Raw genomic sequence first — 25,609 nt, 5'->3', positions numbered from 1 at the left:
CCACTTGATGAAAAGCATCCACAAAAGAGACCTAAAACAAGATGGATCTACGACATCAGCAAGTATGATGGGACCAATTGGCAAAAGAAAGTTTAGGACTGTATAAGTTAGAAACATGCGGAAGAGGTCTTCATTCTGCAGTGGATAGACAATGGTTAGAATGAATAAATGAACTGTACAGTATATTTATTTATTTATTTATTAATAAAATTTATATGCCGCCCAATCCCTAGGGACTCAGGGCGGCGTACAAAATTAAAACAATAAATATAACAATAAAACAGTAAAATAAGTGCATTCATACAGCATGTCCCAATCATATCCCGCCCCCCCTGGGGACATCAACCCCAGGCCTGCCGGAACAGGAGAGTTTTAATGGCTTTCTTAAAGGCCGGCAAGGTGGGAGTAGTTCGAATCTTGGGGGGAAATTGATTCCACCAGGTCGGAGCCACCACAGAAAAGGCCCTTCCCCGAGGGCCCGCCAGCCGACATTGTCTGGCCGACAGGACCTGAAGGAGACCCAATCTGTGGGATCTCACCAGTCTCTGGGAACTATGCGGTCCTGTAAGTAACCTGGTCCTAAACCATGAAGGGCTTTAAAGGTGATAACCAACATCTTGAATTGCATCCGGAGACCCACAGGAAGCCAGTGCAGCTCGCGGAGGATAGGTGACACGTGGGTGTACCTTGGTGCACCCACAATCGCTCTCGCGGCTGCATTCTGAACCAACTGAAGCCTCCGAACGCTCTTCAAGGGTAGCCCCATGTAGAGTGCATTGCAGTAATCCAGTCTTGAGGTGACAAGGGCATGAGTGACCATGAGTAAAGCCTCCTGGTCCAAATAAGCCGCAACTGGGGCACCAGGCGAACCTGGGCAAAGGTCCCCCTGGCCACAGCCGATAGATGTTGCTCCAAATTTAGCTGTGAGTCCAGGAGGACACCCAAGTTGCGTGCCTGCATTTAGGGAGGTAAATTTACACCCCCCCCCAGGACTAATGATGGACCATCAGGATGACCCTTGGAGGGCAAGACCCAGAGCCACTCGGTCTTGTCAGGGTTGAGTCTAAGCCTGTTCACCCCCATCCAGAACCTTACATCTTCCAGGCACCGGCACATCACGTCGACTGCTTCACTGAAAGGACACGGGGTGGAGATATATAATTGGGGATCATCCGCGTACTGATGATACCTCACCCCGTGTCGCCGAATGATCTCACCCAGCAGTTTCATGTAGATGTTAAAAAGGAGGGGGGACGGGACCGAGCCCTGAGGCACCCCATAATCAAGGAGCCTAGGGGTCAATCTCTGCCCCCCCGCCAACATCGACTGCGACCTGTCAGAGAGGTAGGAGGAGAACCACCGCACTATGGTGCCACCCAACCCCACCTCTCCGAGACGACGCAGAAGGATACCATGGTCAGTGGTATCGAAAGCCGCTGAGAGGTCAAGAAGCACCAAGATAGAGGAATGACCCCTATCCCGGGCTCGCCAGAGGTCATTGGTCAGTGCGACCAAAGCAGTCTCAGTGCTGTAGCCAGGCCTGAAACCAGATTGAAAAGGGTCCAGATAATTGGTTTTATCCAAGGATCGCAAGAGTTGGGACGCCACCACCTTCTCTACAACCTTCCCCACAAAGGGGAGGTTGGAGACAGGACGAAAGTTCTTCAAAACAGCTGGGTCCAGGAAAGGCTTCTTGAGGAGGGGCCTCACCACCGCTTCCTTCAAAGTTTCCTTCAAAGGAAGCGGTGGTGAGGCCGCTTCTTGAGGAAGCGGCCTCACCACCGCTTCCTTCAAAGGTTGCGGGAAAGACCCCTCCATCAAGGAGGCATTGATTATTGCCTGGAGCCAGCCTCGTGTCACCTCCCTACTGGCAGAAACCAGCCAGGAGGGGCACGGGTCCAATAAGCAGGTGGTGGCATTCATTGCCCTCATGGCCTCGTCCACTTCATCAGGGGTCACAGGCTCAAACTCTCTCCAGATAACATGACTAAGACCAGCCCCCGGCATCTCGACTGGCACTGCCCAGTCGGAGTCCAGGTCTCTCTGAATCTGAGCAATTTTGTCCGAGAGAAACTGAACAAACTCTTCAGCTCTCCCCTGTAAGGGTTCCTCCGCCTCCTCCACTTTAAGAAGGGAGCGGGTCACCCTAAACAAGGCGGCCGGGCGAGATTCTGCAGACGCAATAAGTGCGGAAAAGTGAACACACTTTGCCGCCCTTATCGCCACTAAATAAGTCCTAAGATAGGCTCTTAATAGTGATCGGTGAGATTCAGAGTTACTGGCCCTTCAATGTCGCTCTAGACGTCTGTTGTGGCACTTCATCTCCCGGAGCTCCTTAGTAAACCAAGGCGCCCTCCGGGGACCACTACCACAGAGAGGTCGCAAAGGCGCAATTCGATCCAGGGCCCCAGACGCCGCCTCATTCCAGGCTGCAACCAGGGACCCAGACGAGTTGTGGACAAGGGAGTCAGGTATTTCCCCAAGCTCCTCCTGGAACCGATCTGGGTCCATTAGGCGCCTGGGGCGGAACCACCTAATCGGTTCCATCTCCCTGCAGTGGGGGAGTGATGCTCTGAAGTCCAGCCTCAATAGGAAATGATCTGTCCATGACAAGGGAGAGATCTCTATTCCCCTTAATTCCAGATCATGTCTCCATTGCCCCGAGAGAAACACAAGGTCGAGCATGTGACCACCCCTATGAGTCGGATCCTGGATTACCTGGGTCAGTTCCATGGTTGCCATAGAAGCCATGAACTCTTGCACCGCCTCTGAGCGTTCACTGAGTAATGGCAGGTTAAAGTCCCCCAGTACCATAAGTCTGGGGAACTCCACCACCAACCCGGCTACTGACTCCAGCAGCGCAAGCAGGGCTGTTGCAACGCAGCTGGGAGGTAGGTATGTCAGCAACAAGCCCAACTGAACCCGTGAACCCAACTTCAATAGGAGGGACTCACACCCAACAATCTCTGGGGCAGGAATCCCACGAGGACTCAGGGACCTCCGAGTGATGACTGCCACTCCCCCTGATGTCGAGGCTGATGAAGCACCACAAACCCATCCGGGCACATCTCCGAGAGGGAAACACCCCCCTCAGGGCCCCTCCAGGTTTCGGTTATACATGCCAGGTCCACCCCCCTGTCCAATATTAGATCACGGACAAGGGGGGCTTTGTTGACAATGGACCTGGCATTAAGCAACAGCAGCCTACAACTAGGGCCCTGTACTCCCCTGTCACATATGTATATGTATGTACATGTAAATGATACCAGTCCCAGTCCATTTTCATAAACCAGGGGTCTTCAAACTTGGCTCTTTTATGACTTATGGACTTCAACTCCGAGAATTCCTCAGCCCTGCAAGCTCCAGAACACCTCTTTGCCTTAGAACAGGGGTGTCAAACTGCCGGCCCGTGGGCCGTATGTGTTACGAGGAAACTGCATCCATCCCATTGCCGGCAATGGGGGAAAAGTTCCAATATGTTGCGTGACATCACATGACGTCACGAGTTTGACATGTCTGCCTTAGAATCTCAACCTTTCTATGGCTCAGTATGATAAAGTCTCATGCAGTGATTTTGCATTGCTTCGCTTTGTGCTAGTTGATTCTTTTGATTCTTCTACAAGCTATGCTTTGAAGTGATGCAAAACATCTTGTTGAATAGAATTACATTGCCTGTTCACCACGCTGAGGACAAGCATGTAGCCTTAGTGTCCTGAAGCTGCCTTATTATAATTATTATTGTCTTCTTTGGTACTTCCTGTTATTGGTATTATGATAATGATGATGATGATTACTCTGTTGCTTTGCATGTACAAGAGAGCTTCTGCACAAATTCCTTGTGACTAATCACAAATTCCTTGTGACTAATCACACTTGGTTAAATGAAGTATTCTGTTTTGTAGTACTCTACTGTACACTACTCATAATTTCAAGCAAAAGAGGTCTGAAATTCAACCAAGCACATTCTTCAACTGGTCTAAAAATTGGGCATGGGGCAATACTTCTCAATGATTAAACTATGCTTAGGAAAACAAAGAATAAACTGTTCCTCCTCTTGAAACTATATTAAGAGTTCCAAACTATTTACCATCTTCAAGACTCAAACCAGCAGTGGAGTGTAGAATGGAGTTGTATCAGCCATCCCATCATCAAATATCCACAATAGTTTGAAGTTCCAAGACATTCCTTGTAAATAGTTTACAGTTTTTGCTACCATCAATAATCAAGTGTTTCTGGCAGGATAAATCTATTAAAGCTACCCTGTTGTATCTAGAGAGACAATCTTAATCTCTGACATAAGGTAGGAAGCAAGACTTCAGTGCTTTGAGTCAAAAATCTAATCACCTTTAATTGTATCTAATAAAAGGATAAAAGGTTTCCATGTTTCTTTCTATTTATGTTTGTCTCTACCACTTCCCACTGCTGTATCTAGAGAGACAATCTTAATCTCTTCTCACATACGTGAGAAGCAAGATTTCAAGTGCTTTGAGTCAAGAATTTAATCATCTTTAATTGTTCTAATAAAAGGATAAGAGGTTTTCATGGAATTTTTTTTTCATTTATTTTTGTCTATATCACTTCCCACTGCAGTTCACTAGATCAAGGAGATCATGATCAAATTAACAATAGTGTAGACAAACTATTTCCTCCATGTCCATTAGACAATTACTAAAGGACAGTTGGTGCCTCTTATCCTACCTGATGCAACTTTATAAAGATGAACTTTATATATACTAATATACTAAGATAAGTATTCTCTGTTTGATACAGGCATCAGTGATTGTGTGCTATCAAGATATGGTGGAAAGTGTTTAGCCCAGCAAAATCTTTGTGACGACCAAACATGCCCTGCAAACACGGCCAATGATTCTTTTCCTTCTCTTACACACAACAAATCCCACAAGTAAATATCTTTCTCATTGCAGTTTATAATTATGCCTAGGTATAGAATAGGTGGGACCTGGCTCAATAGTAGTAACTGTGAGAAGGATCTTGGAATCCAAATGGACAACCCACTTAAATAAGAGCCAGCAGAGTGCTGCAGCTCCCCAAAATGGCCCAGGCTGCATTAACAGAGATATAGAATCAAGATCACACAAAGTATTAATACCACTTTATAATGCCTTGGTAAGACCACACTTGGAATATTGGATCCAGTTTTTATCACCACAATATAAAAAAGCTGTTGAGACTCTCGAAAGAGTGCAGAAAAGAGCAACAAATATGATTAGGGAGCTGGAGGCTAAAATATACAGAAGGACTAGGGGTGACATGATAGCAGTGTTCCAATATTTGAGGAGCTGCCACAAAGAAGAAGGGGTCAACCTATTCTCCAAAGCGCCTGAAGGCAGGACAAGAAGCAATGCATGAAAACTGAAGAAGCAGTCTAGAACTAAGGAGAAATTTCCTGACAGTGAAAACAATTAATTAATCAGTGGGATGACTTGCCTCCAGAATTTATGGGTGCTCCAACACTGGAAGTTTTTAAGAAGGGATTGCACACCCATTTGTCTGAAATAGTATAGGGTCTCCTGCTTGAGCAGAGTGTTGGACTAGAACACCTCCAAGGTCCCTTCCAACTCTGTTATTCTGTTATAATTACTATATCTTTTCCTGCATAATGTACAACCACACTTAACCGAAGAGCTGAGTCATATATTGTATGTCATATAAGTCATATAAGTATATTGTATATGCTTCAATGTTCTGGATTTCCTACTTGCAGGAAATCTTTACAAAGGAATCTGAAATAAAAATGGAGCTGTATAACCAATTTAAGAATTGTTAATAGATCAATCACCTTCATTTGATTAAATTAATTGAAATTAATTAGAATATTAATATTACTAAATGCCTGCTTGTGATTTAGTATGTGAAAACAATTATTTATTTATTGCAGCGTATGCAACGTATGGCATACCATACATGGACTAGCTTAATATATTAACATTGCACCTAGATTAGTAAAATACAATAAAATATAAATGTTAAAAAGATCCGTATCAATGTCTAGGCCAGTGGTGGCGAACCTATGGCACGCGTGCCAGAGGCGGCACTCAGAGCCCTCTCTGTGGGCATGCGTGCCGTGCCCCGGAGATGGCAAGGGACTGGCCCCTGCTGCCCTGGCCCCACCCACTGAGTCTGTCATGACCACTGTGGCCACGCCCACCCAGCACACGGTGATAAATAAGTGGTTTTGGGTTGCAGTTTGGGTACTGGGTCTCTAAAAGATTCACCATCACTGGTCTAGGCCATCTAACCATCGAATATAAACCATATCATATATAATGCCATTGAACCTTATTTAAATCTGGTCCAGGTGCAAACCGTCTGTCTGGAAAGATCCTTCCCTCAAGATGGATTTCTTTCTGACTGAGTCAAATTTGCAGATGACACTAAACTGGCAGAAATAGCCAACACCCCAGAAGACAAGCTCAGGATCCAAAAAAATCTTGACAAACTTGAACAATGGGCCCTATCCAACAAAATGAATTTGAATGTGGAGAAAAGCAAAGTTTTACATTTAGGCATGTATAAGTACAGATTAGGCAAGACCTGGTTCAAAAACAGTAACTGTGAGAGGGATCTTGGAGTCCTAGTGAACAATCACTTGACTATGAGCCAGCAGTGTGCAGCAGCAGCCAAAAAAGCTAATACAATCCTGGGTTGTATAAACAGAGGCATAGAATTAAGATCATGCGAAGTATTAGTTCCGTTTTATGAAACCCTAGTAGATCACACCTGGAATATTGCAACAAATTTTGGTCACCATACTACAAAAAAGATGTTGAGACTTTGAAAAAAAGTTTAGAGAAGAGCAACTAAGATGATCAAAGGTCTGGAGACCAGAACATATGAAGAATGGCTGCAGGTCTTCGGTTTGGCTAGTCTAAAGAAAAGAAGAAACAGAAGTGACATTATAGCAATGTTCCAGTATTTCAGGGGCTGCTACAAAGAAGACGGGGGCAGGTTGTTCTCCAAAGCACCAGAGGGAAGGACAAGAAATAATGGTTGGAAACTGACCAAAGAGAGAAGCAACCTGGAATTAAGGAGAAACTTCCTAACGGTGAGGACAATTAACCAGTGGAACAGCTTGTTTTCAGAAATTGTGCACTGCAGGCTTTTAAGAAGTGACTGGACAGTCACTTGTCTGGAAGGTCTCTTGCTTGAGCAGGGGGCTGGACTAGAAGACCTCCAAGGCCCCTTCCAGCTCTATTCTATTCTATTCTATTCTATTCTATTCTATTCTATTCTATTCTATTCTATTCTATTCTCTCTTCCATATTGTCTATTCTGTTCTGTTCTGTTCTATTCATTGTTTATATTTTTTAAAAAAGATACTGGACTGGTATATCCCCTCAGCTTATAGCCGGTCATGATGTGATCTACAATAATCTAAAATAGGGCAAGAGAATCATACTTACAATAGCTTCTTTCCTCTCATTCCTTTTGGCATTACAGACTAGGCTGAAAATGCCTGCACACTCAGATCTTATGTAAGATTTCTTAATTTATAACCTTGTTGATTGGATTATGAATTAAGTACCTTGTCACTTGTATGGCTCCTTTCAAACAGAAGAAAACTGGTTATTGTGTTGAAGAATGTAAAAAGTTGCTCAATCTATTAATTATGTTCATTGAGATTGATTGTTCTCCTTAAAAGGGTTTTATTTTTTAAGTTGATTTAGGTTTCTTCATCCAATCTTTGTGTTTTCACAGTGAACTGGCAACCTGCCCACTGAAATCTACTTCCTGTTTCATGGTTTTCTAACTGCACAAGAACACTTTCTAACTGTAAGTTTATATAGCTGATTATTGTCAGGCCTAACTTTTTGGTCCATAAGAAAACCCCAGCTCTACATAATCAGCGGTGAAAATGGGAAGGGGTCATTTCATGTCCATTACAACCCCATACAAAAGGAACCATCCATCCGAGTGAAAGATGCACTATAATTGTAGATATTAGTTCAATTGCTAGGAGTATGGCGACTCACAAGTTTAGGATGCTGAGCTGACAATCAGCACGCTCACTTTGAGACCCGGTTGCTGCCGTATACCAGGGCAAGTTCCTGTTGCTTGCTCCAGCTTCTGCAGACCCAGAAAGTGGGCATCTGCAAGTAGATAGTATCATTTCGGTGGGCAACTTAATGGGGACATGAAAGGAGACCCCGAACGGGAGTTCCTGGGTTCAACCCTTTCAACCTGGAAGCACTTTGGTGCTCCCAAAACAAATGTACTGTAGTAATAGTGGTTCAATTGCTGTCAATAATATTGGTCTGTCAATGTCATTCAGCACCAAAATAGCAGCTCCATGAAATACAGCAGTTGTGTACAGAAAGATTTCGTACTCGGAGCCTCTGTAGATAGTTCCCCTGCACCTTCCATCCTCCATCAGCTTCCTGCATATTGACAGGAAGTGATAGAAACCAAATCTTATTACATCAGGAACAATCTAATTTGGGAATACTCATCTAGAAATAGCAGTTTTCCTGCTTAGAATCAATGGAAGTCATCTTTGATACAAAATTAAACATTTGCAATTCATTTTGTTTCATTTCTGATTTATCACCCAAAGTCATAATAGTTGAACTCAGCAGCCATATAAGTTCTTTAAATAAAATTACATACATTGAGTGAAAGTGCCATCCACCTTTCCTTGAGTCAGCACAAAGTAATGCTGGCGTCAAATTTGCTCTTCTCATTGTCAAACTTTATTCCCATCTCTATTGCATATGTACAGGGAGTCCATGACTAATGACCACAATTGAGCCCAAAATATTTCTGTTGTTAAGTGAGACACTTGTTAAGTGAGTCTGGCTTCCCCGTTGACTTTGTCTGGCAGAAGTTCTCAAAAGATGATCACCCGACCCTGGGACACTGCAACTGTCATAAATATGAGCCAGTTGTGTCGAGCATCTGAATTTTGATCACATGATCGTGGGAATGCTGCAACGGTCGTAAGTCACCTTTTTCAGTGGGTCTTTGTAATTTTGAATGATCGCTAAATGAAAGGTTTTAAGTTGAGGACTACCTGTATGTTCTGTGTCACTGCTGAGTGACGGTGTTCTGGTTTCTGAGTGTGACTGTTCTTATAGGCAAATCATTTTCCTTTGCTGCTGTTCCTTTCGGCACCTCATCAGCAAACAGAAAACATGTGAAGGGTGTGGTTTTGGGCCTCTGCCTGGGCTTCTTTAGATTGGTTTATCTGCCACTCCTATTGGCCATCTCCCAAGACTAAATACTGTGAAATAATAATAAAAAAACACAAAGAATGATGCCAAGGCAGAAATAGCCAAGGCAAGGAAGGAAGCAGATGTCCGAAAGGTGCTTTTCGGAAGGCAACTGGACGTCCTTGTTTTTCTTTGAAGACATTTCGCTTCTCATCCAAGAAACTTTTTTTATATATAACAAGTTTTTATTGGTTTTCCAGTTTTACATTTGAGTATTTGGAAAGCAGCATGGGTAGTCAATAGTACAATAACAAAATCTTTAGTGCATATCTCAGGTTACATCATCAAAAAATTCCTTCTCTATTTCCCTTAACATTTGCTATATTATATTTAAGCTAGTAAATTTCTAATTATAACAAGCTCAGTTAAAACATTTATCATTATATTTTGCTTATACATATCCATATCCTGTATTTAAATTTTACCTAATTTTTAATTACAATATTCCAATTTAACCTTTAATATCCATAGTATTTAAAATTCGGGTAACCCAAATTTCCTTTATTTCACTATATAAAAATTATATTATCTAAGATACAACTATTACTTACTTGAATATATTCTTATTTTATTTCATAAACATTTTCTATTTCTCATCCTAGTACAACACTACTTACTAATGGAGTATTGTCCAAGAAGCTTCTTCAGCTCTGACTAGATGGTGGAGAATGGAAGGATTTATATTCCTTGCAGACAGCTGGTCATTTGCATTCTTTTAGAGAGTCATTGAGGCCACTTGGAGGCTTATCTGTGTCCTTAGAGTCACTTGAGTGGTGCAAATGGGTGTGGAGCCTTCTTGGCTGCAATAGGTGATCCTGAGGATACAGATAAGTTTCCAGGTGGCATCAACGACTCTTTAAAAGAATGCAAATGACCAGCTGTCTGCAAGAAATATAAATCCTTCCATTCCCCACCATCCCATCAGAGCTGAAGAAGCTTCTTGGATGAGAAGCAAAATATCTTCAAAGAGGAAAAAGAAAGTCCAGTTGCCTCCTGAAAAAGCACCATTGGGACAACCATGACCTGGATGACTGTGAATCTCCATAGACGGAAGGAGATTCACAGATTCACATTCATACAAGTACTTAGACCCTAATTGAGAAAACTGAACCTGACTAACTGCTGAATAGCACACTTTGTTAAGGGAAAGGAATGTGTATGAATGAAATGAACAAAATTAAAGAAACTGGTAAACAAGCACCAGTCCAAATAAACTCTGCTATTATTTTCTTGATGTTGCAGTGAGGAGAGAGAGCTGGGGTTGCTGCCTTTAAAGGTAAAGATGGATGCCAGTACAGGATACCAGTAAAGCAAAATAGCAGTAGTATGTCCCTTCCCCCCCCTCCAAATAAAGGAGGTGATATCTGTTTTGTCTTCTTTATTGGAAGCTGGGAAAGGAGATGGATGTAAATACAGAGGGAAGTGATGGATAAGTCAGGAAACACTGCTAATAGAGAGGGCAATAGCTAGGAGGCAAATAGCTGTGGTGCAAGCTGGCTAGTGACCAGAAGGAAGGGAACGAGGTGTGCTCTCACCTCCCAACATTCCACAGCACACTTCTGGTCACACCCACAACAACTGAGTTATCTTAGCTCCAAGCTAAGGGCTGACAATTAGATTTTATTTACCTGAAAGGGGGAAGAAAGTAAAGGAGAAAAGGTCTATGGAGATTCTCAACCATCCATGTCATAGTTCTTTCAAAGGTGCTTTTACAAAAGGCAACTGGACCGTTTTTTCCTTGAGGAGGAAGAATAAGACTTTTGGCTTCTTGGATATTCTCCTTTAGTTGTGACGAAAAAAGAAAACATTATTTGGAAACCAGCTAGCGACATATTTAAGCTGATGTCAGCTTGGTCCCTTAGGAAAGAAACACTCTTGACTCCGTTCATAATGAAAAGGTTATTTTTACTAACAGCCAAGTGGTAGCAAAGCCAGATCTAAGTTTGCACACAAAGATTGGCTAGTTGACTTTCCCTTCTCTGTTCCACCCTCCCCCCCCCCATTATTTACCCATTGTCCAGTCACATTTGAAAAAGTTATTTTGGTAACTGTCCCAAATACGGTTGGTAGATGGATAGGCGGTTGCATTCCATTCCCAAGTCCATGGTTTTGGGATGTCTCAGGGTAGCATGAAGATCACTTTCAGTTTCCTCAATCTCCCCCCATGACTTATGACAGAATGATGTCTCTGAAGCATAGTGAGTGAAGGATGGCAGTTCTGACAGTAACAAGGTGAGGACAACGTTGTTCATCAAGGGAAGATTTATGATCATAAGGTGGCCCAGGGTTACCTTGAGATAAGATAGGTAGCCTATAAATTTTATTTATGTATTTATTACATACATACATACATACATACATACATACATACATACATACATGGAAGATTATTGTGACATGATTGTAAACTTGGGAGGAGATGTTTAAACTCCTAACCTCTGACTGACTTACAATTTTAACCACTTGTATGCACTACTGCATCATATGTTTAATGTCATCGTGTACCTAGGTGGTACAGATGGGTGGAAGGGAAAACAACATCACCTGTATTATTGCATCATTGTCCAAGTACCAAAATTATGTAATTCTGTTGTGCATATTATTTGCATCATTTGAATGGATGAATGCATTTTACACATGGCATCACCATGGCTTCTACCAGAGCTCAAAGTCACATTTCCTTAACCCAGTGGTGGGATTCAGCCAGTTGCCACCAGTTCGGCAAAACCGGTAGCTAATTTTTTGTTGCCCAGGCTGAGAATGGGCTTCCAGAAGCGGCATCCACACAGAGAACCAGTTGTTCACATATTTGAATCCCACTACTGCCTTAACCATGGTGTTTCTGAAAAGATAAATAACCTCCAGTTAGTGCAAAGTGCTTAAGGAGACTTTACCTCAGAGGTCCCCAACCCCCGGTTCATGGACCAGGCTGCAGCATGCCAGCAACCGGTCTGCACAAACAAGCAAAGACCTATCCGTGGGATGCAGGCAGCACACAAAACCATGCGCCCTCTGGTCAATGGAAAAACCTCTGTCCACGGAACCGGTCCCTGGTCCCCAAAAAGTTGGGCACCTCTGCTCTACATTATTAAATTCACCCTATTGTGCAGCTTGATCTACCTGTTTTGGAAAAAAGAGTCACTCACTTAGATGGGAAGCATTCAAATATTACATTTCAAGGAATTAATCATTCAGCATCTATACAGCATATATGCCCATTTGCACTGAATGTATTTATTTCATTCATACATTGAATCATTTCTATATGGTATTGCTTCTTACTTCAGAATGTAATATTCAACATTATGCCACTTCCACCAAATAATTCTATCTGTTCTCTCTATTGTCCAAAATCTAACTGTTAAGGGGACAGCTGAAGACATTTGTTCTCCCTTCTTATGGTACTTTATGTTTAAATTGGGTTTCGACTGGACACTCCTACAAATAAATTAGAAATCAGCAACCTTCTGAAGACCAAGGACTGCCCTTAGCATTTTTGTTAGAATGAATTGGTAGTGCACAGTATTTATATGAGTATGACTGGATTTTTTTTTTTTTTTTTTTTTTTAGAGAAATAGGGATTTCTTTGATGTACTTATTTTAGGGCTTCTACTTGTGTATCAGATCTCCAAATGGCAGGAAATTTTGCTCTTATTTTTGCTCACAGGCAGAAATGGTCCCAAGAGTTGCAAAAGCAGGACTCAAGATCTGCAGGGGACCATAAGATGCCCACTTCTGAAGTAAAGGATTATTCTGTGATGGTCCTTCAGACAGGAAACTCTACCCAGCTACCCCTTCAAAAAAAAATCCCAATGCCAACCTCAGAAAGTCTGTAATCAATAAATGACACACTTGGATAAGAAACCAGTATGTTCCATTAGCATTATGGAATGAGGGATCCTTGTTGCTCGCTGAACTTGATGATTTTCTTGTGTACATTTCATAACCAAACAAGGTAACATCGTCAGCACTGATGATATGACCTAGTTTGGGTAATGAAACATCTGCAAGAAAACAACCAAGCTCAGAGAGCACCAAGGACCCCTCATTTCAACCCTGAACTACTGTACAAATATTCTCCTTTATTGGGTTATACATAGTTCTTGAAACACCGTTTTAAGAACAATCATACACCCGTCTGAGGAATTTCACTACAAGATTTTTCTCAGGGTTCATTAATGCTATGCAATAAAAGACTACTGTGTTTCTTCCTATTTTTGAAAAATATAGTGCTTTATTTTATTGTTGTTTGACTTGTTTTATGGAATTTTGTTGTTTTATGGTAAATTACCTTAGGTGATCTTTTGCTAAAAGGTTCACTGCTGTTATTCTTTAGGATTTCTAATGTATACTTCCTAATCCTACTTTGTTAAGTGAAATTTCTATATACTATTTTCTCTTAATCGGATGTTTTCCTATGCTTTCCGTATTATCATCTGTTTCAAATGCTTACTTTCTAGATAATCTTAAATATGTTGAGACTTCAAAATAAACTCAACTGTAATTGTTCCTTCCCTCATGAATGATAATTTTCCTTCCTTTGTATGCTGGCAAAAATGTCCTGAGGAGAATTAAATGAATGTGTTTCATTTTTTTTTCTTTTTTTAAAAAAAATCAATTGCAATTTAAGCGTAAAGCAAATGTTTTATGCTGTCTGATGGTCTGCTGAAGACCACAAGAATTTTTTCAACTCTTTCATTGCCTTAAATTTTTCAGGATCTGTAAAATCAAACTAACTTAAAATAAAGGTTTGACTTCCAAAGATGACAGAAATACTACCTACAATCTCCTCTCCTCTCCCACCCCTGAACAAACCAGACCGATATAGGCAAATTTGAAAAAGTCGAGAAGAGGCACGTTTAAGGGAATGATGTGTGTGTAGGAGAAAAACAAGCAAACAAAACATACTTTCATATAAACCAAAAGTTGTTATCATTCTTCATCTGAAACTCTAAGTCAGTGGTGGCAAACCTATGGCACGGGTGCCAGAGGCAGCACTCGGAGCCCTCCCTGTGGGCACATGTGCTGTTGCCCCAGCCTTGTCTCCCCCCACAACCCCCTCCTCTCCAGCAGCCCCCCTGGAGAGTCGCCCTCTAGCGTGGCCCACATGGAGCAGCGCAGCCAAGAACATGGCAGCCAGGAAGAGTAGACAAGACTCTGCCCTCACACTCCATCATGCACAGTTGATGCTGAAGGGTGTGAGCAGAGGGTGTGGCCATCATAGCGCTGCTCGGCTGTCCGGGTAATCTGCAGCGGGCCCTGGAGATGGTGAGTGGTCCTGTGGGCAGGCAGGGCAGGGGATGGGGGCAGAGCAGGGGGCAGAGGGGTGGAGCAGGGGCAGGGCCAGCTTTTGGGCACTCAGTCTCTAAAAGGTTCACCATCACTGCTCTAAGTCAGCTTGATCACTTTGGGGCAACTAAATACAATAGCCCAGGGGTCCCCAAACCCCAGTCCGTGAAGCAGTACCAAGCTGCAGCATGCCAGCAACTGGTTCACACAAACAAGCAAAGCCCCATCTGCTGAATGCAGGCAGCACACAAAAACTGGCCCCTCCGGTCCGTGGAAAAACCTCTCTCCGTGTGACCGGTCCCTGGTGCCTAAAAGGTTGGGTATCTCTACACTAGCCCCACAAGAACAGAGCCAGAGACTGTGGTGGAAAGAGAAGCCAATGAATGAATCAGCTCCCCGAACTCTTCTCTGGATTAAGGAGAGGACCTGGGATCACCCATAGTACTTTATACAGATACTCCCTATAATGAGACCATAAAATAGCAGTCTCTGCTGAGTTTCAGAGCTCTGATAGATGGGAGAGTCATCTTTGCCCAAACAAAGGTTCAAAGCCTTCAAACAGATACTAGGCTCACCCACTTCCTTTCTTAGTCACCTTCTCTGGAAATGGCTTGTAAATTGTTTTATTTGGGGGAGGGGGAGATATTAGGAGTCTTCAGAAGGATAAATTTTATTATATTGGGTTGTTTTTCCTTCAATCTTCAGCAAAACAAGTTCCCTGTACTTTTAAGAACTTAAAGAAAAGCTTTGTTATTTGGAAATCAGGAGAAAAGGGGTGATTAGAATGTTGATTTTGGAAAGTTTTTAAATAGACTAAGGGGCCAGTTTGACTATAAAATAGTTTATGAAATAATTATAAGAATACTTTCTATGGTTTGTTTAAAATCCTATTAAAATAGATGATGATTTTAATAATTTGACTGTTTTTTTAAAAAAATTATTCCGTGAAATGAAAATAGCTTTATTCAAAGGAACAAGTTAGATTTGCCAAAAAAAAAAATAAGGAATGGGAATTCATGTTTTGTGAACTGACTTCTGCAATGGGAGTTTCTCTTCCTTTGAATCTGCTCTATCAAAATTGCTATCAAACATCTAGAATGCATGAGAGATATAGGGAGGAGAATGAAGAATCACACTATTGTCATTTTCCTAATAAAAAGAAACCTTCCAAACTGAATTTTTTTCATCTATTGTTCCTATAAATTATGTTTAAATTAATCATTATCATTTCTCTCTCCTATAAGGTACAAGTCATATCTCACCTTTTCATAAGAAGGACACTGTTATAGTCCTATTTCTTTTGGATAGATAGATCCATTATATCAGAATGGTATATTTCAGACAATCCTGCAATAAATGTTTTAATACATCAGATACATCAATGCCACTGAAGAATCCATCAGGACTGAACTTCTGGATTCCATCATTTTCTTCTATTAAATGAGTGCATACAATAAGTATACAACATTGGTAGATATAATAGGAGATGCACTGGCCTAGCAGTTAATATACTGGGCTTGTTGATTGGAAGGTTGACAGTTTGAGACCCAAGCACCATGTGGTGGGGTGAGCTCCCATTTCTTGCCCCAGCTCCTGCTAATCTAACAGTTTGAAAGCATGCAAGTGCAACTAGATAAATAAGTACCACTACTGTTATGTCCCGAGCCTTGCAAACGGCTCGGGCGTTTGCAGGCAGTCCCGGGCAGGTGCAAAGCTGCCCGGGACCAGACAGGCTGTCGCCAGCGCCGTGCGCATGCGCGGGTGCTGGCGCGGGAAAAGTATCGCATTTACCCGGGAAATGTCTATATAAGAAGTTGGGAGGTTTTGGGAGCTGCTGAAGCCATCTACTTGTAAGCTGAACGCAGAATAAAGAAAACTGAGAACTTCAACTGCTTCTCGTGTCTGCTTCCCGCCACGGACTCAACACTGGCGACGAGGATGGGATCGCCTTACACCGCCTGGAAAGGAAGAAGTGTAAGCTTACCCAAGTGAGTCCTGAGCGGCGGAACGGCGTCGACTCGGCAGCTACCCACCAATCCAGTGCGCATTCAGGGGTAGGCTGGCTGATAGACCCGTCTCCTGAAGATGGCAAAAATTGGAAGGCTTTCGGAATTCGACGTCTCACATCCAGAACGGTGGGAGTCATACGTAGCCAGGGTGGAGAACTACTTCAAGGCAAACCAAGTGAGGGAAGAGAGCTTGAAGGCTGCCACCCTGCTTTGTGTTTGCGGCCAAGACGCCTTCGACATCGCAGAAAACCTTGCAGCACCTGTTCCAGTAGAGTCTGTAAGCTATGCAGATCTGAAGAAGCTACTGAAGAAGCACTTCCACCCCAAGATGTCCGTCATCGCATGGCGCCACACCTTCGAGCAGAGGGATCAACGGCCCGGTGAGTCGGCCAAAGAATTCATCGCCGCATTACGGAAGGCCGCCAAGCACTGCGAGTTCAAAGACCTCGAAGAACGACTGAGGGACCGATTCGTGTGCGGGTTAAGGCATCGAGATCTACAACAGAGACTTTTCGCTAAAGAAGAATTGTCCTACCAAGATGCCTTAAGGGAAGTCACCGCAGAAGAAGCAGCAGGCGGCGCTGTCAAGAACATGCGGCCGATCAGAAACAGTCCAGAGGTTGCATCCGTGCACCAGGAAGACGTCCCAAAAAACTCCGAGGAGGATCCGGACAAGGAAGTCGACCGTCTCCACCCCACGAAGGAAGAAAAACAGAAGGGAAGCTCTCCAGCTCCGCTCAAGTGCATCGGCTGTGGAGGTCGCCACAGGAGAACCGACTGCAAGTTCCGCTCCGCTACCTGCCGGGCATGCGGCAAACAAGGACACATTGCAGCTGTGTGTCTGGGCCGACGAAAGGTACAACCTCAGGAAGAACTGCGCCTGAAAGGTACCAGATTCCCCAGCCAGAATAGGGTAGGGTTTTGCGCTTCGCGAAGAAGCATCCTTAGGACAGGCACACACAAGCCCATTAAGAAAAAGCTGTCACTCAAGGTGAAGCTACAAGGGGTTCCATTATCTATGGAACTAGACACAGGGTCTGCCTTTTCAATTATCTCCTTGCATACATTTAGGAAGATTTGTTCCGGTAGTGGAACTCAGGCCAAGTTAAGGCCTTCTGACATTGTGTTAACAGATTTTCAAAATTCAAGAGTGTGTGTTAAGGGGGAGGCCACCCTTAACGTGCAATACAAGAGTTTTGAAGGTCCACTAGACTTATTAGTAGTAGGGGGTGAACGAACGAGTCTCATAGGACTCGATTGGTTTGAGGCCCTGGGGATACACGTCACAGGACTCAACAGTTTACAAACACTCGACCTACAGGAAGTCTGCAAAGAATTTGCAGATGTTTTCAGCCCCCAGCTGGGCACATTCAAAGGACCCCCTGTGTCCTTAAAGCTAGACCCCACTGTCACTCCCATTAGAATTAAAGCAAGAAGGGTCCCTTTTGCTTTAAAGAGTAAAATTGACACTGAGTTAGACAAACTGATCCAACAGGGAATCCTAGAACCTGTTGATTCCAGCCCTTGGGAGACCCCCATTGTCACGCCTCTAAAGGCAAATGGGGACATTCGCATTTGTGCTGACTACAAATGCACTCTGAATAAGGCATTGCAGCAACATGCCTATCCTGTTCCTGTGGTCAGTCATATTCTGGCCTCCCTCAAGGGGGGGCGCGTTTTTGCAAAGCTTGACCTAGCTCAAGCGTATCAACAGCTGCCTGTTGATGATGATGCTGCTATAGCTCAGACTATTGTGACCCACAGGGGAGCCTTTAAGGTAAAAAGGCTGCAGTTTGGAGTGAATGTCGCTCCTGGGATTTTCCAAAGCGTAATGGAAAACACACTACGGGGCATACCGGGGGTTTGCCCCTACTTTGATGATGTCTTCATTGCAGGAGACTCCACACACATTCTAGCTGAAAGGCTAAGAGCTGTTCTATTAAGATTCAGGAAATCAGGCCTCAAGCTCAAAAAAGACAAATGCAAGATTGGGGTGCCTTCTACTGAATTTCTGGGGTTCAAAATTGATGCTGCTGGGATTCACCCTGCTGAATCCAAACTGACTGCTATTTTAGAAGCACCTAGGCCAAAGTCCAAGGCCGAACTTCAGGCCTTCCTGGGCCTCCTGAATTTCTACAATTCTTTTCTTCCACAAAAAGCTAGTGTAGCTGAGCCTCTTCACAGGCTACTAGACAAGCAAGCAGTGTGGCAGTGGTCACAAACGCATGAGGGTTGTTTTAACAAAGTCAAGGCTTTGCTCACTTCTAACAGTGTACTTGCACATTTCAACGAGTCTCTTCCTGTGTGCATCGTTTGTGATGCGTCCCCTTACGGGGTTGGAGCTGTCCTGAGCCACCTCAGGTCTGATGGAACTCAGGTTCCTGTTGCATATTACTCCAGAACATTGTCTTCTGCTGAGCGCAACTACGCTCAGATAGACAGGGAGGCTCTGGCTGTTGTTGCTGGAATTAAAAAATTCCATGACTTTCTATATGGCAGGCACTTCACGGTCTTCACTGACCATAAGCCTCTGCTGGGACTGTTTACCACACGTAAGCAGACTCCCCAAATCATTTCCCCTAGAATGCTTAGGTGGTCTATTTTTTTGTCTGCATATGATTTTTCCTTACTCCACAAGCCTGGAAAAGAAATGGGCCATGCTGATGGCCTCAGTAGATTGCCTCTGCCAGTAGTAGAAGCTGACCCTGCACCAGCTGTCAACATTCTATCAATCCAAGCCTTGCCCGAGCTCCCTCTTAGTGCCAGGGATGTTGCCGCTGAATCAGGTACAGATCACACACTTTCACGTGTCCGTTCCTGGGTTTTGTCCGGTTGGCCTGAGCACTGCCCTAGTCCTGAGTTTCAGAGTTTCTGGTCCAAAAGGAACGAGCTGTCCCTTTCTCAGGGTTGTCTGCTTTGGGGAAACAGAGTTGTCATTCCCACCTCAATGAGGACTAGGGTCTTAGAATCCCTCCACGAGGGTCATCCTGGCATTGTTCGTATGAAGGCCCTTGCGCGCAGCCACTTGTGGTGGCCTGGTTTAGATAAAGATATTGAGGCTAAGGTGCATGCATGCCACCTGTGCCAACGATCTCGCCCAGAGATGCCCCAAGCTCCCATGCATAGATGGGAGGAAACGCAGTCCCCATGGTCTAGGGTGCACATTGACTACGCTGGGCCTTTTCAGGGCCAGTTCTTCTTGGTCCTTGTTGACAGCCATGGCTTGAGGTTGTACCTGTCTCATCCACCACCACTGCAAAGACTATTCAGGTACTGAGGGGGATTTTTGCTGCACACGGGCTGCCAGATGTCATTGTGTCCGACAACGGCCCTCAATTCACTTCCTCCGAATTCCAAGCTTTCTTACAGGCAAACATGATTCGTCATGCCACGTCTGCACCCTTCCACCCGTCCACCAACGGTATGGCTGAACGTATGGTGCGCATCACAAAGGACGCATTGAAAAGACTCACCTACGGGGACTGGCATCACAGGTTGACTGACTTTCTCCTTTCTTATCGCACCACACCGTCCACTTCTACAGGGAGAAGCCCAGCTGAACTTCGTTGGGGGCGTCAACTTACTACTAAACTTGACCGGTTGCATCCGGACAGACTGCCTTCATCTACCTCACATCCTAGGGCACCTAGACAACTACTTGTGGGTGCCCCGGTTTGGGCTCGCAATTACGGGCCTGGTCATACATGGGTCCCCGCTTCTATTTCCAGGTCACAGGTCCTCTCTCCTACGAGGTTGCCCTGGACAACGGTCGTGTCCTGCGTCGGCACATCGACCAACTCCGCCCTAGGCGGGACTTTTCAGATGAGACTCCTGGGTCTTTTCCAGGGGGGGAGGGGGACCCTTTGGAGCAAAGGGAAGGGCACGAGCTGCTGCCCATCTCCACTGATGGAGCCACAAACGGCCCATCCCAGGGTTCCGCGAAGCTCCGAACAAGAATTCTATGAGCCTACCTAACTACCAGGCATCCACGCCTACTCCAGCCAGGGAGTCACCCCGGGGGCATACTCACTTTCCACACACATCACACAGCACTCCAGTCACGGAGGATACCCGGGGGCATCCCAACAAATCATTCCCCGCAAGAGAGCTGGCACACAATTCCCAAGGTTGGCCTGACCTTACCCCAAATCCTACAGGGGGTCAAACATACAGGGAGGTGGTCGAGGAACCAAGTCCCGACTACAACACCTCTAGCCCAAATCAGGGAGTAACTGAGTTTTGGGAAAGTACAGAAACCCACACAAGCCCGGACACAGAACGGGGTTCAGGGAATGGACAGCCTCCTGACAGGTCTTGGACGGACCTAGGAGGTTCAACAGAGACGCCCAGCAGTGGCTATCACTTCAAGGGGCCCGAGGGTCTACAGCTAGGCAGGTCAACCAGGTCACAAAGTGACAGAAGCCCTGGCCTGACGAGCCCGGTGGGCGAGCAAGCAGGCCAGGCAGCGGGGCACAGTCCTTGGAAGGCACCAAGGCAAAATAAGGAGAACAGGCTCACATCTCCCTCCAGTCAGGGAACTCATGCTAGTAACCCAGAGCTGAGAAGGTCACAGAGAGCAAAGAAGTCTCCTAAATACTTAGAGGATTACATAACATTGCTGGCTAAACAAAAGCCAGGTAACGATAGGAGCACTGAGAAGCAGAACACTGCATAAAATAAATGATTATATGTTGGTAGTAGTTTTAGCCCGGGGGAAAGGGGTGTTATGTCCCGAGCCTTGCAAACGGCTCGGGCGTTTGCAGGCAGTCCCGGGCAGGTGCAAAGCTGCCCGGGACCAGACAGGCTGTCGCCAGCGCCGTGCGCATGCGCGGGTGCTGGCGCGGGAAAAGTATCGCATTTACCCGGGAAATGTCTATATAAGAAGTTGGGAGGTTTTGGGAGCTGAAGAAGCCATCTACTTGTAAGCTGAACGCAGAATAAAGAAAACTGAGAACTTCAACTGCTTCTCATGTCTGCTTCCCGCCACGGACTCAACAACTACGGTATGGCGGAAACAGCGTTCCGTGCACCTTGGCTTAGAGGCATGCTGGTCACATGATCATGGAAGCATCTTTGGACAATGCTAATTGCCTTAGCTAGAAAATGGAGATAAGCACCATCCCTTAGAGTCGAACACAACTGGACAGGGAAAACCTTTACCTTCTTTTTGATATTAATAGAGACTCCAGTGGGATTACAGAATATACAGCTATGGAAGAGTTTATTCCTAGTTTTTTTTTTTTAAAAAAATGTTAATATATTGCCTTGTGGGAAATATCCTTCCACACTAGAAGGAGAAGTCAAATTATAAATACCAATACAGTGTCATTTCCAATTATTTCACTGGAAGTGAGGAGGAATAAATGAGAAGTTGACTGAGTTCCAGTAAACTCATTCCAAACATTTACAGATTATTTCCAGATCTTCTTGAATTAGGCATCAGTCCCAGAGAAAGACCAGATCCCATATCTCTGTAGCAGCAACATCATGACTTACCTTTTGAGAGGGTGTGAGCTTTCAAACTTCATAAACAGCATTCTCTGTTAACAGAAAGGAGAAAAGTTTGATTTGTGAGAGGGGAAGTAAACATTTAAATCCCTTTGATTATCTGCAAATTAAATGTCAAAGACTCAGCTTCCTAGAAAGGAACAATAGATCTCTAGTTCCAAACTATGTTGGTTGTTAAGGAATTTGTAGCCACAATACAATGCCTATATGAGCAAGGCTACACTGCCCAGTTTCTGTTTCTGAATAGCACAGATTCATGTCTAAGTGATATTCCCTGGTGCAGAGGGACCTAGTTCTATCATGCATGAATGGCATTTGATGAGCAGTTGAATATGTGAACAGAAAAGCATTATCCGTGAAGATAGAGTACTATCTGACTTGTTTTAGATCACGTTTATAGCAAGTCATTCAAACGTCCAAGTGATTTTTATATGCTCTTTGCACAATACTTTCAGGTTTTAATGTAATTGTGTTTTATGAACTGTACTGAATTTTATTATGTTGCAGGGGAGAAAAATCTTGTTAAAAAACCAGAGGAGTTATTTCCTCTAATGTCAAGCCTTTGAAAATGAGATAGTATCTAGATATTTGGAACATCCATTAAACAGGCAGAAACAGTCAGTGAACGTTTTTTCTTTACCCAAAACTAACATAGGCTTTTTTTTAATGGCTTTTATATGGTTAAGCCCTGCCTGACAAGAGTTTGTGAGCTTTCAAAATGCTGATGGTAAGTGAAAGAGATAGAGGAATTGAAGGCTGCTGTTCCTTTTCCTCTAGAGACTATATATATTTCCATAATGGAAACTGTTCCAGATATCAGCTGCTTGTGAAATGGAGAAGTTTGATCCCCATAGTGGAGAAAGAGAAGTTGCCACCTTACTTGGAATCGTAGAATCAAAGAATGGTAAGGGACTTTGGAAATTTTCTAGTCCTACTCCTCCCCCCACCCCCACCCCAGCCAAGGAGAGTCCTTATACATTACCAGACAAACCGTTGTCCAGTTTTTCTTGAAAACCTCCAGCGATGGAGCACCCACAACTCCAAGCTGTTCCATTGATTAATTATTCTCACTGTTTCACATTCCTCCTTAGTTCCAGTTTGACTTTTGAGGTATCCCACTGCATGTTCCCTTCCATGTAGATTTAGTTCTATTGATGACCACATGCTGAATGTGGTTGGTCAGCCAATTGTAAATCCATCTGGCGGTGGTACTGTCTGTCCTACATTGTTCTGTGTTACCAAGAAGTAGGTTGTGGTCTACTTTGTCAAATGTCACAAATCTGAAGTCCAAGTATATTATGTCCATCTGTCCATCATTTTTCTGTATAACTTTAGTCACTACTCTTAGTAGTAAATTTATTTTTATCACTGATATACTACCAAATAATGATACTTTCAATTTTTCCCAGTTTATATTCATGTTTCTTCGTTTCCTTCCATAATTTAGCATAGTCTTTTGCATGATCACAAAGTCCATTGCAATCTTCTGGCCTTTCCAAAAAGTCAGTGCTTTTTTTTCTAAAAAAACAAAAAAAACCAAAAAGGTGCCAGGACTCATACACGTCATACAACCCACCTTGCCTATCCTACAAGGTTCCATCCAAAAAAGGTGCGGGGAACTCCATTCTGGACGTTCAATGAGAAAGAAAGGCCTGCAAAAAGTTAAGTGGGACCAACAAAAGCTTATTAAGCCATAAAGTGTTTTTATTTGATTTTGCCTTAGTGCAGTGGTTCTCAATCTGTGGGTTGGGACCCCATTTGGGGTCGAACGACCATTTCACGGGGGTCGCCAAACAACACAGTCCACCATTTTTTTCCCCTTTTCCTTAGCTGTGCTACTCCCTTTTATTCTATTGGCTTTTGAAAGCCAATAGAATAGACTCTCTTGAATAGAGTCTAATTCTATTGGCTTTCAAAAGTCAATAGGAATTGTCCAGGCTGTCTCTGCTCTGCTGGGCCCGCCAAAAGTCCCATTCTGCAAACAATGCTGCACCAGTTGAGTAGTCCTCGACTTACAACCAGTTGGGGGTCACGGCATTAAAAAGGTTGAGAAACACTGCCTTACTGTCTTGGGTGAACTCAGACTTATATTTTAAAAAGCTTCTTTTTTATGACCCCATAATCCTTTAATTTGGGATAGAATCAGGGAGACTGGATGGAACTAAGTGTTTGCTGGCCGAATGCCCTTCCTGATGCCATGTAGAGTTCACAGCATCCCAGGAGAGAGAAAGGAAAGAGACTAAGTCTAAACTGGGGTGCAAATGGCACAGCAGGGGCGGGACTCTGATTCAGACTTAGTCTGATTGGAGCAGATAGATTAAGACAACCCATCTGTCCGTGGATTCTCCATCCAATCATGCTGGAGAAATGTCTGCCACTACCTAGGATTAAACTCTCAACCTTTGCAAGCACAAGGTAAGCGTCTTCACCACTATGCCACCACATCACTCTGAACGCAGACTTATACAACTATATATAAATTATTTAGCCAACCTTAAATTTACAACTTTGATATCATGGCAGACTGTGGTTAGCAACAACTGGGAAAGGAAAGGAAATTCCTATTATTTGTAGCCATACCTACATATAGTCTTTTCAAAGTTGACAATGAGAGGAGAAGAAAGAGGAAGAGAGAGACCACCAAAAGCCCTAGGTTCAGGCAGTCCTTTTTAGCATTTAAATGTCAACCCAACAAATCTTATGAATTCTGATTAATTTCAAAAGAAGTGATTGACAGCTGATTGTCTAACATGGAAGTTTGAATAGCTGCTATTGTGTTTTGTGACACTTATTCCCAGGTAGGTCTGTACAAAACTACAATCTAAAAACCTCTGAAGTTTTTTTTTCCATAAAAGACAAGTGGACTTAAAATAGCTTCATGTGGGCGAGGATTAAGGCCTTAATCTTCCCTGAAACTAGTAATGTGCAAAAGAAGCAAAAAAATCAAACCTTCCTTCCTTCCTTCCTTTCTTCCTTTCTCTCTCTCTCTCTCTCTCTCTCTCTCTCTCTCTCTCTCTCTCTCTTTCTTTCTTTCCTTTTTTCTTTCTAAGAAAGGACTAATTGTACCAAAGTGTTGCATTTAAAAGAAAAAAAAATAGGTGCATTCTCTTTTCAGATCTCCAAATGTGAGTGGTGGGATGGGGAGGGAAGAAAGCAAAGCCACCCATGCGACATTAAAAAAAAAGGAAAGCAAAAAAAAAGCACAATAACCTGGATGTTTACGGTGCCTTTGTGTCGCTGTCACCTCCCCTTAGCCTTGTCTGCCTTTGTGGCTGTTGTCCTCCCCCTGGCCGGATGATACCATAGCTCAGCGGCTCGTCTTAGGTACAGTTGGAACTGCCCTAGAATGCCTCTTTGTTGGTTTTTGCCTGTGCTAGAGCGCAATGTTGCTATGAAGTGAAGGGCTATTGAGTTTGTTCACTCGGGCAGAACACTCAACAGGAAGGAAGGAAACAGACATTCTTTCTGGTCCTATTGTGTGACCACCAGGCTTAAGCAATCAAACAGCTCTGCAGCCTCTGTTGCAATGCTGGCTGGGCTGCCTCTGTTAGGGAGGGGGAGGGGGAGGAAGGC

General features: G+C 43.9%; 1 long non-coding RNA gene across 1 annotated transcript in view; it reads right to left on the bottom strand.

Moving 5' to 3' along the window:
* LOC120314170 overlaps positions 1-25,397 on the bottom strand; it is a 47,927-nt gene extending 22,530 nt beyond the window's left edge. The window contains exons 1-2 of the long non-coding RNA XR_005558356.1: positions 25,247-25,397; positions 22,025-22,068 (exon numbers count right to left, since the gene is read on the bottom strand). This is a non-coding gene — a long non-coding RNA (uncharacterized LOC120314170). The remainder of the gene's footprint in view (positions 1-22,024; positions 22,069-25,246) is intronic.
* Positions 25,398-25,609: the final 212 nt, after the last annotated feature.

Source organism: Crotalus tigris, unplaced genomic scaffold (assembly GCF_016545835.1).
Source record: "Crotalus tigris isolate CLP2741 ecotype Arizona unplaced genomic scaffold, ASM1654583v1 scf7180000018856.1329670, whole genome shotgun sequence".
NCBI lineage: Eukaryota > Metazoa > Chordata > Lepidosauria > Squamata > Viperidae > Crotalus > Crotalus tigris.
The sequence above is the reverse complement of the archived record's forward strand: the minus strand, read 5'-3'. Positions and strand labels throughout refer to the sequence as shown.